General features: G+C 43.8%; 1 protein-coding gene and 1 long non-coding RNA gene across 11 annotated transcripts in view; one reads left to right on the forward strand and one right to left on the reverse strand.

Annotated features, from left to right (window-relative positions):
• MAPRE3 (microtubule associated protein RP/EB family member 3) overlaps positions 1-18,968 on the reverse strand; it is a 49,510-nt gene that overhangs the window by 8,569 nt on the left and 21,973 nt on the right. For 2 of the 10 annotated variants that reach the window (XM_070573064.1, XM_070573058.1), the window contains exon 1: positions 11,736-11,939. The exons of 4 other annotated variants lie outside the window; for them this stretch is intronic. The gene's annotated coding sequence lies outside the window, so the exon portion shown is untranslated. Of the gene's footprint in view, positions 1-2,679; positions 2,976-11,735; positions 11,940-18,968 lie in introns of those variants that run through there. 4 more of the 10 variants (XM_070573061.1, XM_008513038.2, XM_008513037.2 and 1 more) reach the window with 3 other exon arrangements.
• On the forward strand, positions 3,027-9,826 carry LOC139075590 (uncharacterized). Its single transcript, XR_011526177.1, has 2 exons — positions 3,027-3,165; positions 6,562-9,826. It is a non-coding gene; the product is annotated as an uncharacterized lncRNA (long non-coding RNA).

Raw genomic sequence — 18,968 nt, forward strand, 5'->3', positions numbered from 1 at the left:
ATACACTCTATATAATACACAATGCACTATGTAGAATATATATAGTATATTATATATAATTATGCACACACTTATATACACCCATATGTAATTTTAAGAAATACTGCAGGGGCCAGCCCTGTGGCTGAGTGGTTAAGTTCACGTGCTCCACTTCAGCGGTCTGGGTTCATGGGTTTGGATCCTGGGCATGGACCTACGCACTGCTCATCAAGCCATGCTGTGGCGGCATCCCACACAGAAGTACTAGAAGGACCTACAACTGGGATATATAATTATGTACTGGGGCTTTGGGGAGAAAAGAAAAAGAGGAAGACTGGCATGAGATGTTAGCTTAGGACCACTCTTTCTTAAAAAAAAAATACTGCAGGGGCTTCTGGTCAGGAATTAGAACCACAGTCCCCATCTGATACTAGGGACAGAGCCCTTGTCTCCACGCAGGACTGGCTCAGGTTCTTCAGGTGATACTACTCTCTGCCTCAGCTGCAGTCCGTTTTGGCCCAGGAGGACTCATCCAAGGCACCAGGGTCTCTGCAAGGATTCTCTGCCACACTTGCTGGAGGGTCACAAAGAAACCAGCCTCCTAGTTCCCTTATCATGATGGGAGGGCAGGATGCCCTTCTTTTAATTTTCCTCTTCCAGATTTGGCCCTGTAAATACAACTAAATTATGGCCAGCAGGTGGCACCAGGTCCTGAGCAAAGACTCCTTTAAATGTTGCCCCATTCCCAAATTCCCTCCCCAGCTCAATTTAGAAAAGGAGAGCCCCAAACTTTGATCTAGTACCCCAGAAAGGAAGCCTAGTTTGGTCAAAAGCCGGTGATGTCAGGGCAGGGGGTTGAGTGGAGTGCTTATCTCTAACCAAGATGTCCTCTAACAGCTGGACCAGCTGGAGTGGCCTGGAGCATTGCGTCTGCTCTAAGATTCTGAGCTCCCTATTTCCCAAAGCCATGAGTTAAACTCATCAACAGGTCCAACTTCTGATGAGCCTTTGTATTGGGGGTTAACTCAGGCCTAGACTCAAGCCAGATCAGCTTCCAGGGGCAGGGGTATACAAAGCATTTGCCCAAGCATCTGGCCCTCAGTGGACCAGTTGCCTCCAATTACAGCAGAGACAGAGTCTGAGAAAACTCTTAAAATTAACACACCTGTTAACTAAGAGCTGCTTCCTCTCCTGAGAGAATGGTAGGCAACCACTCAGAAGGGCAGGCTCTGTTCGAAGGGCTACAATAGTGGGATCTCCCAACCCAGTCCCCATGCTTCTACCATCATCTTTGGCACATGGTAACTGTCAGGAGAAACAGCCCCTGATTGGGTTGTGGCATGCCACCCTCCAGGTCAGCTGGAAACCCTATACGAGGATCAGACTGAGGACATGGCCTTGGGAAAAGCCTGCTCTGCAGGGTCTTGACTCCTGCTACCAGGTCTGAAGTTGTGGGAAAGAAAAGTAGAGGAGGTTTAATCTGGTGATTTTGCTAAATCGTTTCCTAAGTTAGGACCCTAAGATTCACAGTGAATTCACTGGTAACGGGAAAGGCATTTACAGCTCTCATCAGGAGAGGTGGGGCTGAGGGCCAGGCTGTGGCCTGAGGCCTTGAGAATGGGCATCATGACCAACTCTCAACATCCTACAGTCAGAAGAGTTTCTAGAGACCATCCAGTTCCTTCCCAGTTACCTAGGACTGCACTTAGATCTAGGCATTTATATTCCTAAATCTTAAATAAGTCTGCATAACTCTGAAATCTCACATTTTAATATTTAAGAACCTTATCATCAGCCTAAATCTGATTTTGGCTTTTGGTTTTTAAGTCTTCAGTGGCAGTCTATCTTCCATATATACGTGTCTTGAAGATACCTCAGGGGCCCTCAGTCTTCTCTAATTCTCTGGTGCCTAGAAGAAGCCCCTGCAGTTCCCAGGCCTCTGCCCTCTGCCCAGCATGGCTACGAAAGACATACCAGGTCTTTCGGGCCTGCGGTGGGTGTTGGATATGCCTCCAGCAGGCTCCAAAACAGTGCTGCTTTAAGACTACGGATCTCCAGTCAGACCCCTTGGGTTTGAATCCTGGTTCTAAATTTCCCAGCTGTTTGACTTTGGGCCTCAGTTTCCTCATCTATAAAACGGGAACAGTAGCAGTCCCCATCTCACAGAGCTGTTAGGAGGATTAAGTGAGCATGTACACAAAGTGCTGAGCAGAGCCTGGCACACAGTAAGTATCTGGTAAGTGTTGTCAGCATTACCGGGGGGAGATACCGAGATTCAAAGGGCACTTGTTTGAGAAGAGGTGCCCAACACACATCCAGCTTCAGGTCTAGATGCCAGTGCAGGAGGGAGACAGACTACACAACTGTGCTTTCTCTGCCCATTCTGCCTGGGGACAGCCATCTGGGCTTTCTGAAGCTGAGCCTCTACCCACGATCCCTCCCCACCTCCAGAATTCCCATGTACAGTCATGCGCCGCATAACGACGTTTCAGTCAACAACAGACCGCATACACGATGGTGGTTCCATAAGATTAGTTCCATACAGCCTAGGTGTCTAGTAGGCTATACCATCTAGGTTTGTGTCAGTGCACTCTGTGACGTACACACAATGACAAAATCACCTAGTGCTGCATTTCTCAGAATGTATCTCCGTCATTAAGCGACACATGACTGTATTCTGCTTTGCAGATGCCATCCTACCGGCCAGGAAAACTGGAGCAGATGCTGAGAGATCAGAGGAGCGAGAACTCTGCCGAGCCTGCCAAAGCGTTCCCGCTCCTGACGTGGGGCTATGCCCATTGTCACTGGGCTACCCCTTCCTGCCCAGGCCCAGGGGGGCTGAAGTCACCTGTTTGGAAAATCTGCAAAATTGCTACCCCTTGACCCCTTGCGTCACACATCCAGGTTATTCTGGCGTTGCATGAGGCAATATTTGCAGGCAGGGATGAAGGATTGTAAGGGACTGGAGGAGTCCTGCTGGCGGGTCACAAAGCCCTGGCAGCCCCAGCCAATCACCTTCTTCTCATGACTGAGCAAGGACCTGCCTCACAGGGAGGCTCAGCCTCTCAAAGATGAATCAGTCAAAGGTAGAGACGGGGCAGGTGGAGTGGTTCTGGGGCTGGCAGGGAACCAGCACGTGCTCACTCCAACAGATCCAGGACAAGGATCTGGATGGTGTAGGTTCAGGTAGGGACTGGAGCTTCTTCTCCAGAATTCTGTTCTCACAACACTTTTTTTCTTTTAAGGAAGAATAACACTTTTTTGTTTAAGGAAGATTAGCCCTGAGCTAACATCTGCTGCCAATCCTCCTCTTTTTGCTGAGGAAGACTGGCCCTGAGCTAACATCCATGCCCATCTTCCTCTACTTTATATGTGGGACACCTACCACAGCATGGCTTGCCAAGCAGTGCCCTGTCTGCACCCGGGATCTGAACTGGCGAACCCTGGGCCGCCAAAGCAGAACGTGTGCTCTTAACCGCTGCGCCACCGGGCCAGCCCCTCTCACAGCACTTTTAAGTCATGTAGCTCTTCCCTAAGATCCTGAGCCCTACTGAGGTCCCAGCCACTGGGGTCCTGAACAGGTCCTGCTGAACAATGATCTGAACTCTTTAAGAGGCTTTCTGAGGTGGATGATGCTGCCATACCCTTTGCAGCTGCTGTCCAAGGAAGGAGCTCCTTGGGGAGTTCTGGCCAGATTGCTCTATCTGACCATAAGTCAAAGGGTTAACAGAAACCCAGGAGGGGAGTAAACAGAACCCCTCACTTGCTAAAATTAATCCATTTTAAGTAGGGTCCATCTGGGTGGGCAGATAGGAAGGTAAACCTTTCTTTCTAAAGGTTCTCCACTGGAGATCTTTAAGTTCCTCAAACATCTACTTTGTAAGTCAACAAACTTCCATGATGGAAGCCACCCATCAACCAAGGCTACCAGCAGCAGACTCCTGGAAGCTGTGCAGTGTGGTGGAGCGAGGTTTAATGGCAGATGATGTGGCTGGCTGCGCTTACTGCCTGTGAGACTTTGAGCAAGCAGTGTGAGGTATCCAAGCCTCAGTTTTCACGTCTGAAGAATCAGAATGATGATGCTACTGAGCATGGGGTTGTTGTGAGGTTAATGAGGGACCCTGTCTGTGGAAACTAGAGGTTCATCATCACCCTGCCTTTGGGGGCTGAGAAATCTATGCTATCCCATGCCCCTTCCCCACCACCACACTGTGGCAGGAAGAGTGGTTTGATTTTGCACAGCTCCAGCGCATGATGACTTGCTCTGATTTAGGCCCCTGGGAGCAGGGTGAGGATTACAAATAGTTCACCCCAGAATGCATGTTGGGGGCAGAAGATGTGGTTAAAAAGGTATACATGGGGCCAGCCTGTTGGCGCAGCGGTTAAGTCTGCACATTCTGCTTCGGCAGCCCAGGGTTCGCCAGTTTGGATCTCGGGTGCGGACATGGCACCACCCGGCAAGCCATGCTGTGGTAGGCATCCCACATATAAAGTGGAGGAAGATGGGCACGGATGTTAGCTTAGGGCCAGTCTTCCTCAGCAAAAAGAGGAGGGTTGGTGGCAGATGTTAGCTCAGGGTGAATCTTCCTCAAAAAAAAAAAAAGAAAAAGACAAAGGTAGACAGAAGCCATACACCAGGAGCTCTGTAAGGAGGTTAGGAGTTATTTTATCCTGGGGCAAACTCTCCAAGGGATTTTTTTTTCATGTATATAGTACAGCATTAGGTGAAGGGAAAGGAAATTTCAAAGGTTTTCTTCTTTATATTTCTCTTTCCAAGGTACTGTAACACTGCCTTAATCTCAACCAGCAAGTGTTTCTTGACCACTGACACAATGTGCTAAACATTCCATGAGGCACCACAAGGACATGGGATCATTTTAAAGCATGGGTCTTGTCCTTAAGGAGCCTCTGTTTGGTTGAAGAAATAAGAGTAATTCATAAAACAACAGGGGATCCCACAAACCAGAATATGTGAAGTACTAAATAGTGAAAGTACACTTGGCTTTTAGGTGCTCCAGGAGAGGATAAAAAGGATGAGTAGGGGCTCAGTAGTTACATGGTTTCTTAGGGAAGGTGGCATCTATTTTGGGCCTTTAAAGATGACAAGATGTCAGAAAGCATTGAAGAGAAAACAGGAAATTTGGAACATGAAACATTATTACATTTATTTTTAAAAATGAACATAAAAACAATGATGAAATCTTAGGGGATGTCATCAAGAGAGGAGGTAGGAGAGGAAGGTGGTGTCTCAGGAGCCAGGGGAGGGACCAGTTTCAAGGAGAAGGTGATCTGCCCTGTTGAACGAAGTTACCAGACCTTGGGTGGAGAAATGGTCATTAGATTGTGCAAGAAGAAATGATGAAACTCTGAGTCATTTTGCTGGAGTATGAGGACAGAAGCTCGACCTGCAGACAATTATGGAGTCCCAGGTCATTTGCCCATGAAGATGATGAGGGAGAAATCAGGAGAGTCTGTCCTCAAACATTTAGGCTCTGCTGCAGCATGGCAGGTGGACTAGAGAGTGACCATTTGCAAGGTGGAGAACACTTTATTTCTTTTAGGAAAATTCTGAAGCGATATACAGATTTAATGTAGGGTTGTGTTCTTTATCTTGATACCCTACCTCGTCCTCCTTCAGAATCCACATCCTATCCTTAAGTTCTACATCTTCCCTGCCCAAGGAGGCTCACGAGTGCAACCTCACAGTTTTCCTAAAGCTTCTTATAACAGGTGTCATGAATGAAAAGAAAGAATGGGAAAAATTTTAATATAGTAAAGTCTTAACTAAGTTGAATGTTTGGGAAATGTTTTAAACATTAATTTACCATTCCGTTTAACTGTGGTTAATCAGAACCCCTTTTGATCTTCAGTTTTGTTGAAAACTACTCTATTAAGGCAGGGTAGAATAAACAAAATTTATTACTAAGGACTTTCCAGAACCTCAGATTCACTCATTTGCTTATCACCATTTATGGTGTATTCCAGGCACTGAGCCAGGCATGGAGCCTATGGGGAGGAATGGGACCCAGTGTGGGCCCTCAAGGAATTCAGAGACTAGGGTGGGAGCCAGACAAGTGAACAAAATAACCAAAGGGCAACATGTTACACTACAACTTCTAGATGCAGGAATGGTCCTGTTGGAGCCACTCTGATTCCTGGGTCAGGCAAAGCTTTGCAGTGGAAGCAGAGTCTGAGTTGGGTCTTGAAGGAGAAGCTCATCAAGCAAATAAGAGGCAACAGGAAAGAGGAATGGATGGGGAGGAAGGTGGGGATTATAAATAGTTCACCTCAGAATGCATTTTGGGGGCAGAAGGAGATGTGGTTAAAAAGGCAGACAGAAGCCATACACCAGGAGCTCTGAAAGGAGATTAGGAGTTATTTCATCCTGGGGGAAACTCTCCATGGGATTTTTTTCATGTATACAATATATTTGTATGAATATAAAAATATTTGTAATAATACTGTAGTTAAAATAACTGAGCATAATTTCCAAATCAAAATTATAGCAAACGAAATTACAATGCTTGGAAACTGCATTAAGTTTATAATTCTTGAGGCTTTGTTTTATATTATCTTTTCTAGTAAAAACTGAAGAGATTCCGAAGTGCTGCTTGCAGAAATCAGTGCCCCTCCACATTTTGGTAAACTCTTTATTTTGAAATAATTTTAGACTTACAATTGCAAAATAGGACAGAGAATTCCCATGTATCCTCATCCAGCTTCCCCAATAACATCTTACATAACGATTGTTAAGGCCAGGAAATTGACATTGGTACATTATTAGGTAAGCTACAGACCTTATTTGAATTTCATCAGTTTTTACATGCACTCTTTTTTAAAGTCTACGAAATTTCATCACATCTCTCAATTCATGAATCACCACCCTACTAGGACACACAACTATTCTGTGACCTCAAAGAAACTCCCTTGTGCTACCCCCTTACAGCCACGCCCCCACCCCAACCCTACCCCCTAGCAACCACAGGTCTGTTTTCCATCACTATAATTCTGTAATCTTAAGAAAGTCATATAAATGGAATCATACAGTAACCTTTTGAAATTGGCTGGTTCCCTCGACATGACACCTTTGAAGTTCCCTCCAAGTTGTTATATGAATTCATAGTTCTTTTTTATTGCTGAGTAGTATTCCAAACAAGAGTACAAGTATAGATGTACCACAATTTATCCATTCAACCACTGAGGGACATCAGGGTTGTTTCCAGTTTTTGACGATTACAAAAAACCCTATGAGAACTTTCCTCAGGCTTTTCTTGCTTTGTCCATGAGGGTCTGGCTCTGGGAGAGATCTCTCCATACTTTTCTGTCCTCAGGAACTACAAATCTGGTTGGGGTTTATAGCTGGAAGGCCGAAGCATTAGGTTTGGCAGGTAGACTGAGACCCAGGTCCACAAGCGACTCTTTGGACTGACTATTCCCCAAATTATGGGTTCGTCTCAGTCTAAACCTAAGTCTGTGCCCCTCCAGGCCAGACTCCTGCTGCTTACACGCATTACTATAATGCATTACTATATTACTATTTTACTATATTACTATATGCATTACCATAACCCCGATTTGTGAACTTATTTTTCTAGATGGCACAATTTCACCAAGGATAATTTAGAACTATAGTGGCCAGTTTGGGGGGCCTTCAATATGAACAAAATTGAGGCACTTTAGAACAAAAAGGAGACAAAGTTTCAAACATTCCATTGTTTGCAGGATTATTGGAGCTGAATCTATTAAGGTTCAGAATGACCTGTCTAAATTTCTACCAAAACGTGCACAATACCCTCTTAAAGCCAAAGGTGGGCTAACACAAATAGTCAAAAGCATAATAGAGAAAGGACTCATCACACCTTGAACAGTCCTTGTAAGACCCCTACCTTCCCAGTCAAAAAACCCAATGGGTCCCCACCCATCTAAATATAGATTTACTCAGGACCTTGAGGCCATAAATAGAATATAGTCATTCCCTGACCAGAAGCAAATACTCTTTTATCTCTAGTGCCTCCTGAGGCTGCATATTTTACAGTTGTAGATATATGTTCTGCTTTCTTTATAGTGTTCCTTTAGATCAAAATAGTCAGTATTTATTTTCCTTCTTCTGGGAAAAATTAACAATATACCTGGACTGTTATGCCCCGAAGATTTACTGAGGCCCCTTCTACTCTTCTTAAGTCCTTAACCACAACCTCAACGACTTTAAATTTCCCTATGATTATTCTTGTGGATGACCTTTTGTTGTGTTCTAAAGACAGGTAAGCTCTAAGACAGAGTCCAGCTGTCTACTGTTTTCTTTCAGAAAGGACAGAAGGTTTTCAAAGAGAAGTTAGAATTTTGTCAAAGTAAAGTTCATCACCCAGGACATGATTTATCCCAAGGTGGGAAATCCTTTACTTCTGACAGACCATAGGCCGTTCAAAACTTTCCAGCTTTTCTTTTGTTTTTTTTTTAAAGACTTATTTTTCCTCCTTCTCCCCAAAGCCCCCTGGTACACAGCTGCACATTTTTAGCTATGGGTCACCCCAGCTGCGGCATGCAGGACGCCGCCCCAGCATGGCCCGATGAGCGGTGCCACGTCTGCGCCCAGGACCCGAACCGGCGAAACCCTGGGCTGCCGAAGGGGAGCACGGGAACCCAACCACTCAGCCACAGGGCTGGCCCCTTCTGAAATCATCATGCTTACAACTTAACCAAGTCCTCGGTATGCAAACTTCTTCCTTAGGAATCTTTTGTGAGTTAAATTAGCCCTTCAACCACCCCTCACTCTGGGCTTACCTAATTATCACAAACCTTTCTACCTATGGTACATGTGTGATCTGGACAAACCTTTGGTATTACGACTCAACTTCGTGGGGATCACCAGACAACAGTCTACTGCAGTCTCTCTTGACCTGTGGCAAAGCCTACTGACCTCTCCTAAGGGCAACAGCCCAGCAGCTAAGATGGTGGAGGCTTCTGCACACTTGGTTTCAGAGTTTCCTTTAAATGTGACGGTCCTTCATGGTATACAATGTTTGTAGCTCACTGAAAATGCACATTTCTCACAAGTAGGCTTACCACCAGTGCGTCCTTTCTCCCCCACATATTCCCATTCATCACAGTAACACCTCGGAATCCTGCTGCCCTACTTTAGATGTCATGTTCTCAATGAGGTCATTTTGGCCCATCGGTTTCTGCTCTAGGAAAGAGATTCAAGGAGAAAAACTGGGCCTTGATTCAAGAACCAAAACCGTATCCACTCAAGGGGAGTCAAGGTTGCTCTCCTTTCTCCTTAAGCCTTTTCAGTTCATGCTTTACAAGAGGCCTGGAAAGTAGGGAAAATCCTGCTGAAGGTGGAACTGAATGGTTGTGGGATATGAAAGAGAGAGGTCAAGGATGACCCCAAGGTTTCTGGCCCAAGCCCCTGGAAAGATGGAGAAAACTAAAGGAGGAGCAGGTTTGAGGGTGAGGTAAAGATCAGGAGCTCACTTAGTATCATACTGTAAACACATCAAAGAATAGGTAAGGATATGAGGAAACACCATATTTAATGGGGCATAATATTCCATGCTATTATTAAATCATTCTCCAATTGGTGGACATTTTTGCTATTTAGATGATACTGGAATTAATATCTTCAAACATCCAATTTTTTCCTACATATAATACTATCTCTTTGGGCAGGGAATTACTGTGTTAAAGAGCATGACACATTTTTTAAGGCCCAACAGCTTTCCAAAAAGCTTTTATTTTTCTTCCAGAAATTTGAATGCTCATTTCAACACACTCTCACCAACACAGAGCATTATTATTTTTAAAAATCTGTTACTTCAATAAAAACCAACTTTTTCGTTCTTTTAAATAATGCTGCTTTGATTACTAGTGAGGGAGAACATTATTTCCATTTTTATTACCCATATAAATTTATCCTTCTGTGAACCATTTTGGGCTATAGAGTTTGAGGAACCCACAAGTAATCCAAGTGGTCATGTCTAATAAACATCTGGAAATCGCAATGATAAATTCTCACTATTCCCACCTTCCACTGAAGACCCAGGCTCCTGGGATGGATTGTACTGATCCCAGACATACATGTGGCAGTTACTTTTTAACTAAATTCTGATATTCCATGTAATTCTAAGCTTGAGATACTAGAAAATGTCCTTATATGAAGGTTTTGAAGATTCACCTAAGATAATTATAAAAAGAAAGCAAAATACTGTTAGCATACTCCAACTGTGCTAAAGTGCATTTTGAGATGGAAACAGAGTAAGTTTGGTAACAATGGAGAAAATGCATATCACCAAGATAAAGCTAGACATTATCCAGCAAACTTTCCTCTCATATTTTTTGCCTAGAAAATGGGGGAAAAGGGTTAAGAAAGAGATAATGTCTTAGAATTTCCCAAGATTCTGCTGAAAGTAGGGGAAATAGAGAATTAAAAAAAGCAAACTTTAATTGCACTACCAAAATGGTAGCATTATGGCATATTTTTTAAGAAATATGTTGGCACGTGGACAGGCAGCATGGTGCATGAAAAAGGTGGTGAAAAAGACTCCTAAGAACCAAATTCCAGCTCTGCCTCTCACAGTCTTCTGGGCTCTGGGCAAAGGAGGCCTCTCTGGGCCTTACTTTTTCATTGTAAAAACAGAAATGCCTTTTCGACATCACAATGTGTGTGGCTCACAGACACGCAAAACACAGATGCTCTGAACAGACAACTCATGGAGGAAGAAGTACAAGTGACTAACAAACATGTGAAAAATGATCAACTTTACTAGTAATTTTTAAATACCCATGCTGCTGGACTGTCGTGAAGGTTAGAGCTAACCTGAGCGGGGCGCCCCCACAGAACCCCATGTTAGTCAGTCTGGGTTAGTTATGGTTATTGGTCGGAGGTCGGTAATGCAATTCTGACAGTGAATTTTGATGTCTTTGACATAGGGCCAGTAAAAATGTAATTGGGTAGGAATAAGGCGATTGGGGACTGTAATGTTATCAGATACAGTAGGTTGTGTGTGGGGTTTATTTTGTGGGTATCTTATTGAGGCAGCATTCTGCAGTGGGGAAAAGTGAGGGACATGGGGAGAAGCCCTGGGCTGGACGTTTGACAGTAGAGACTGGCCGGGGTATCACGATCCTGGCTTTAGCTGGATTCACAATAGGTGCTTCATAAATGTTAGTTTCTCTTCCTTTCTTTTCCCCTCGTGGCGATAATAACTGACATCTTCAAACTGTGCTCAATAAGGAAAGCTCACAGAGGATTCAGCTTCCTTAAGACAGTACTTCTCACACTTTGGGTGTCACCTCTCTGGAGGTCACGGTAGGGTCCTGAAGGGACTACCAAAATAGAATGCTCATCATTTCCTTCCTGGAATCAGAATTCCAGAATTTTCTTTTCCCTAGAGGAGTGATGGCGTGGTACTGGGCTTTGGCCTATGTTCCTGCACTGAGCACAAGTCTTGCTTGGATTCATCATTCACTCATTTGTTCACATGTGATTATACGCCTACACACATGAATATTTCAGCACCTACTATGTGCATAGAGATGATTTAGCCTGTAAGGCTACCTCACCTCAGGTACATCAGGCCAGAGTGAACCGTGAGGATGTGGGGAGGGTTGTTTCAAAAGAGGCCAGATCCCAGGTGCACCTCAGTCCCAGACAAGCCAGGATGGCCTTGAATTAGGACTAAGATGGACAGATGATGACTCCACAGTGGCAGGGAGGACTTTCAAAATGAAGGTAGAGGAGTGAGGTACATGCTCACCAGAAATATCACGAGTCCTCTGCAATGCCTGTCAGGATGACGACCCACACCAGCCTCCTGGGAGCACAGGACACCCGCAGACCGGCACCTCCAGGCAGCAGTGGAGAAGGGCGGGGGCTGCCTGAGGTTCTCAGGGCCCTTGCTCTGGGTTCCCAGAGGCTGCTAGGCACTTCAGAGTCTGTCAGGGCTCAGACAAAGTTAAATCTGCATAATGGTCATAGGATAATAGCTTAATGACAAACAAGCAAACAAACCCTGTCGTTGAGAGCCCAGGGAAATGTACTCTTTTAAACACGGGTGGTGACAGTAATTTAGTAAAATCTTTTTGGACGGCAATTTGGTAAAAACAAAAAAAAAGACATTAAAAGCCTTTACATTTTATATACTCTTTGACCTTAATTGTACTCCTAGAAATTTTATACTAAAGCAATAATTACGGGTATGTATAAAACTTCAGATATAAGCATATTTATAATAATGAAAAGCTGGAAAACAACTGAACTGATGAACAATAATGAACAGTTAAATAAATCATGGCACATCTAAACTACGCAGCTGCTTAAGAGAGCAATATTACAGAAGAACATGTAATGACTCTTTGGCACCACTGGCTGGCTTACGCAGCACCCCTCCCCAACACCCTTCTCCTTCGCCTGTCTACACTAGAGAGGCCAGAAAAATGGAATACTTGCTTCTCAGCCTCTCTTACAGCTAAGAACCACCTTGAGACATGAGGTAACACCCAGCAGGCTAAGGAGCTGGAGTGTCCTTGATGATGTCCTTGAGCTGTTTTACCAGCCTGCACCTCCCAATTCCAGACTCCTGTCACGCGAGAAAAATACCCCCTATTATTTGTTTAAACCAGTCTTAGTTTGGGTTAGGGCTTGCTGTTAACTAACATGGTTAGCTGTTATTAGGGTTTGCTGTTACTTCTGCCAGAACACAATCCCAACTGATAAAGACATGGAAAGATGTTTACAATATATTAAATGCAGGAAAATATTACAGAGCAAAAATATATCAATAGGCATAGAAGAATAATGTAAAGCTATACACATTCTAAAATAATAATCATGGTTCTGCCTGATGGTAGGGCTATAGGGGATTTTGAACTGCTGCTTTGAGTTTACCTGGATTTTCTAAGTTTTTCAAAATGAACATGTATAACTTTTGTGATGAGAAAAAAACCAATAAAATACGTTTTAAAACAATGAAACAGGGTAGAGAAGTAATGGAGAAAGCTTGTGGTCAGGCAGTAAGAAGTCCTTGACAATAGTTGCCAAAGTAACCACTTTAAGGCTTCTGTTGCTTTTTGTCTGGCTGTTTCAGACTTCTCTGAAGTGGTAGTTCCAGCTCACTCTTGCTAGTTTCTCTGGTTTTAAAAGGTCCCCACCAGCTTTTTTTTTTTTTTTTAAAGATTGGCACCCGAGCTAACAACTGTTGCCAATCTTCTTTTTTTTTTTCTTCTGCTTTTTGATCCCCAAATCCCCCCAGCACATAGTTGTGTACTTTTAGTTGTAGGTCCTTCTTGTTGTGGCACGTGGGACGCCGCCTCAACGTGGCCTGACGAGTGGTGCCATGTCTGTGCCCAGGATCCAAACCAGCAAAACCCTGGCCCGCAGGAAACGGAGTGCACGAACTTAACCATCGGCCACGGGGCTGGCCCCTCCCCACCAGCTTCTAATCATGCCTGCTGAGGTCCATCTCCACCAGCAGGGTGCTATCCTCTGGGATGGCCCAGGAGGTCACAAGGGGCTCTGAGCTCTTCCTAGCGCATCTCTCTCTCTCCTCTTCACTGTGGGTCTCGCTTCTCATCTCCTCCTCCCCATCTCTCTTTTCTTGCTCTCTCCGAAGCTTCTTGCAGAATCAAATGAGAGACCCTATCTGAAAATACTTTATACATTATCTAGTGTAATAAAGGGTAAGTTATTTTTCTTGTACTCACCTCTGCCCTTCCTCACTCTTTTTGCCCCATTTGTAAATCTTTTAGTCTTCTCCTTTCCCTTCTTCCCTTGTTCCTTTTTCCATTCCTTCCTGCCTCATCTGGCCCCGGTATAACAAGGACACAGTGGGCCTCCATAGCCTTGTACCTGCACATCTGTCATATCTCACATAACCCTGACTGTACTTATCTGTTCACAGGCCGCTTGCCCTTGCTCTGCGGTGAGCTTCCTGAGTGGAGACCATGTCTTTCCACCCCCTTCCCTAACACCTGTCTTACAGTACACTCCTGGCAAATGTTTGCTTGATGTTACTGAAGTACATTTTCAAGTTGTTTTATTTTTTATTTTTATTTTTATTTTTTTTGAGGAAGATTAGCCCTGAGCTGACATCTGCTGCCAATCCTCCTCTTTCTGTTGAGGGAGACTGGCCCTGAGCTAACATCCGTGCCCATCTTCCTCTACTTTATATGTGGGACGCCTACTACAGCATGGCTTGCCAATCGATGCCATGTCCGCACCCAGGATCTGAACCGGTGAACCCCGGGCCGCCGAAGTGGAACGTGAGCACTTAACCATGGCGCCACCGGGCCGGCCCTAATTGTTTTATTAATCTAGATAAAGCACAATACTGACAAACACACAAACTTATGTGGAAAATCAGCCATTCATACACATAAGTGGCAATGTGTTACTTGCATCTCAAAAATTAAGGTCTTGTGGAATCTTTAAGATTCAACAACTAAGAATTAGGAGAAACATTTAGTAGCTTGGAAAAACTAATTTTTTTCTTCCAAACTGCAGTTTAAAAATAGAGCAATGTATTCAAAATTGAAATGAGAATATTAATAATGATAATGTGGAACAAATGTTTTAATGGTAAAACATTAGAATTTATATTTTAAAACTTTATTATCTCCTAAAATGCTAAAAAACAATCTGCAAAGATGCATGAAATGCCACGTTACAAGTGCTTGTAGTTGGAATCTAATCCTACCTCTCCCACTTCGGCCAAGTTGTCAAGTCATTGATATTTCTCATCCATCTCCTCCCTTCCATTCTCACTGACATCATCATTGTCCAGGTTGTCGTCCCTCTGTGACTCAACATTATTCCTGCCTCTAGTCTCCTTTCAATTTCCCTTGCCTGTCATTGTAAGATGAACTTTCCAAAAACACTGCTTTAATCCCATCCCCCCCAACCCTCCAGGGGCTCTTTGATCTATAAGGATTCTATAGGATAAAGACCAAACTTCTCGGTCTGGTGTTCACAATTTCACTCTATTTCTTTCCCCTCATTCTTTCCTTTGACTTCTCCATCCCTTCAACCCTCAGCTTCAGATTGGTGTTCTGCCAGTCTTCCCAATATTGAAACCCCCTCTGCCCTGACTTGTGCCTGAACGCCCTCCTCCTTTTAAGGTGAAGCTCATGGTCCACTATTTCCACAAGCACTGGCTGAGAGAATCAGGATCCCAAACTACTGTGACAGGCTGTGGCAAGAAGCTAAACCACTCAAAAGAAATACATATGAGCTTGTGCACTTGGATCTTAAAAACCAAGCGGTAGGAAGAGATGTGGCAGAGACATCAGGATTTACAACAGTGTGCATATATACGGATTTTAAGCTCAGTAAGGAGCTCGATTTGAGTTGCCATTGTGATGGGACTGACAAAAGGTTATGTTGGCAGAGGCTGGGAGATAGGATCACCACTGACTGAGCCCCAGTCACGGGCCCGACCCTACTGTGCATGTTATTCATCTCATCCACTCCTCACAACATGGTAAGGTACTCCTGTGCTGAACGTACCACTAGCCCCATTTTACAGGCTTCAGATCCACTTCTTTGCAGACTACCATTAAAGCAACCCCAATCTGAAGTCCTCCCACTGCCCCCAGCACACCCCATGACTGGTACCTGGGTGCCCGTCCAGCTCCACCTCCTGTTACCACTCCCCCTTCCATTCCAGATTCCAGCTCTAAGGCATGGTACCAGCTGAGTCACGCCTTGGAGCTTTCTGTTACACTTTTCTTCTGTCAGAAATGCCTTCCCTTCCTTGCTACTGATCTTCAACTGTAAGATGCCACCTAATCTCAAGGTTCTTCTCAAGTGTCAGCCCCCCCTGGAAAGTTTTCCCTGATTCCCACCCCTTTCCCCTGGGCTGGGTTAGGTTGGCCCTCTAGGTGTTTCTGTAATACTGTGTGGGTGTACTTTTAGCGCAGACAGTACTTACGGTATCTATTTCTTCCACTTCACTATGAGCTTCTTGAGGGCTAGAATTAAGCCTGTGCATCCCTATTGTCTGGTATGGTGCCCAGCACATGGTATGTTCTCTGATATTAGCAGAACCAAACTGAGGCTCTGAGAGCTTATGTAACTTACCCAAGGTAACACAGCTGGTAAGAATAGAACTGGTTTGAAACCAGATATATAATTATAAAGTCCTTCTTCTAGGATGAGGAAGGTGATAATTGCTCCCCTCTGGGCTTGTCAGACCACACCTGGAATACTGAGTTCACTGCTGTGCAGCCAACTTTTGGAATGACATTCACGAGTGGGAGCGTGTTGGGAGGATAGTGACCATGATAGTGAACGTGGTGAATAGACTCAAATCCAGGCCATGCGAGGATCTACTGGAGAATCTTGGGGTTTAGCTTAGAGATAGAAGAAAAACTCAGAGTGACCCGAGAACTATCTTTAATCATGCGAAGGGCTACCAGGAGAAGAGTAGGGATTAGACTTCTTCTCCGAGGCCACAAGGGGTCAAACTGTGGCCCAAGTGTTGGAGGTACAGAAAGACAGATTTGACCTATTGAAGAAAAAATTTCCAGCAGAGCTAGTTAAAGGCAGCATGGCTATCCCAGGAAGGGTGAGGTCCCATCACAGCAAGTTTTCAAGCTAGATGACGCCCTTGTAGGGATGTCTTAGTGGGGTCAAGACCCAGACTGAAGGCCAGACAAGGTGAGATTTTAGTTTTTAGATGACCTCTTAAGGTCCCTTCCAACAGATGCTGATTCTATTACTGTCTTCTCTGACCTCTCTAGCCTTCAGCATTCTCTTACCCCTCTATATTTAGTGAATTTTATGAGTTTACATAGTTCATTTGGTGATTAAGTATATATATAACCTGCCATACAACATTAAAGTTACCAATCTATCCTTTATATTGTCATTTAACTTCTTCCCAACATCTTCCCAAATAGATAAGTGCCTTGAAGTCAGGAATCATATATGACTAATAAGCAGGGGTCAGCGATTTTGAGCTAGAGCCTCTTTTTTGTTTTTTTAAATAAAGTTTTATTGGAACACAGCCATGCTCACTCATTTACCTAATGTCTATGGACTGCTTTCATATTACAACAACAGAGTTGAGTAGTTTTGACTGAGGCTGTACGGCTTGCAAAGTGTAAAATATTTACTATCTAGCCCTTACAGAAAATGTCTGCTGACCCCTGCTAACAAGTATCTATATGTTATAGACAGGATTACCTATCAGAAGGAATAGTGTGACTTGGAGATACTGTAAATAAGGCCAGTGTCTCCCTAGATGTCACAAGGCAGCACCTTTATCAAAGCAAAATAAGCTGCAAACTTGGAAAAACTGTAAGATGATGTAGAATCTGATTGCAAAGGTAATTACAAACAAAGGGGATGGTTACTATGGAATACAGAAAAAAGGATGACTGGAAACTAAAACTACGTTAGTGAAATTTTGACATTGTCCAATGGAGTGGCACTCTGTTTAGTCGACACTGGTATTCTGGTCACCAGGACAGTGTCTCTTCTAGTGGAGAGGGGAGAGTTAATCAAGCTTGACCATAGTGAGGATGATATATAATTTCTTAACATCTTCCAACTCTATTTGCTCTGATTTTGTGCTCACAAAGTGAGCTCTGATTATTTTCCTGGTTTTCAGGGCACCACAATATAGGGAAGAAGTATACCCCTTGCTATAATAAATTTACTTTCTGTTATAAATGTGCCTGAGCAAATAAATGTAAGTCAGTTTTCTCAGGGCTCAGTGACTTTAAGGAGAGGTAATCATTAAAGTATCAGATCTAAAGGCCTGAGAGGCTAGATCCTGAACTGTGTCAATTCCCTAAGAACATGACTCACAATAAAACATTCAAAACAGCCAGATCATCATTACACTTCTTGCAAAGTAGGCAGATGCAAAAGTATGCTGAACTGTTGGACAGCTCCCACCCACAAAGATTAGGGCTCTGGCCAAATCCTGGGGTATCCTGAAAGCATTCCTTAAAGTCAATGTTCTCAATAAGTCTCTATCTTGTAGGAGAAGCCCACCTCCTTTTCAGGAGAGCATGGTTCTCAAGATTCCCATTACAGTTCTGGCTTTCCTTATAGACATGAACTTTTGGACGCAACCAGTGGTCAGGAGCAAGCTGGGCCTAGAGTAGTAGAATAAAGGACCAGAACTGCTCTATTTCCTAAATCCAGCAAACATTAGAGTCAGTAAGGCTGAGGAGGCAGTAGAGGGGTCACGAGATGGTCCTCAACTGGCCATACACTGGGCAGGAGGTCACCAGCACACACCAAATGACTATAGCAGAGTGTATTAAAACTGTAACATGAATTCAGGGGCAGGGGAAATGTCTCACATTTGTATTTTTAATTCCAAAGCATGGCCCAAAGTAGGTGCTTAATGTTTGTTGACTGATCTGTCTTCTCTTCCCCTCAAATAATCCATCTTCAACCCCTAGAATAGGTCATAATTTTTTAAAAAATTATCTAAAAGCATTACTTAGTGAGAATGAGTGTCCTGTTTCTCCTAAAATATGACTTTAAAATAAGATTTTTGACAAAAAGTATTGCTATAGCTTTTAGATGTAAATATAATAAATATGAACATATCTCATTTATTCTTCTCTTAGTGATAGGAGTAATAACTACTTCCAATTTCCCCAAATCATGAGATTAAACAATTATATGCATGTGTTTCTCACAGGAAGTTGCCACAAAGGATGTATGTGGGGTGGTGGTGGTGAAGGACAGGGAATCAATTCTCACGTGTGGCCGAGGAAGGCCAAGGTGAAAGTCCAGCATGATTCACAACAGTGAGTTCTTCCAGTAAGGGAAGGAGGGGAGGAGTGTCCATTAATTTTAGTGGAATGGAGAGAACACCAACAGCCGTCATCTGTTTATATCTGGCCTAATTTAGAGTTTGAGAGTCTGATCTAGAAATTTAAGATTGGGAATGGATGCCTAGAAGTTGCCAGGGCCTTCTGGCGAGATCATTTAATCAACCTCACGATCGCAGGATTCTGGAGGATAGAGA

The sequence above is a fragment of the Equus przewalskii genome, chromosome 14, assembly GCF_037783145.1.
Source record: "Equus przewalskii isolate Varuska chromosome 14, EquPr2, whole genome shotgun sequence".
Lineage (NCBI taxonomy): Eukaryota > Metazoa > Chordata > Mammalia > Perissodactyla > Equidae > Equus > Equus przewalskii.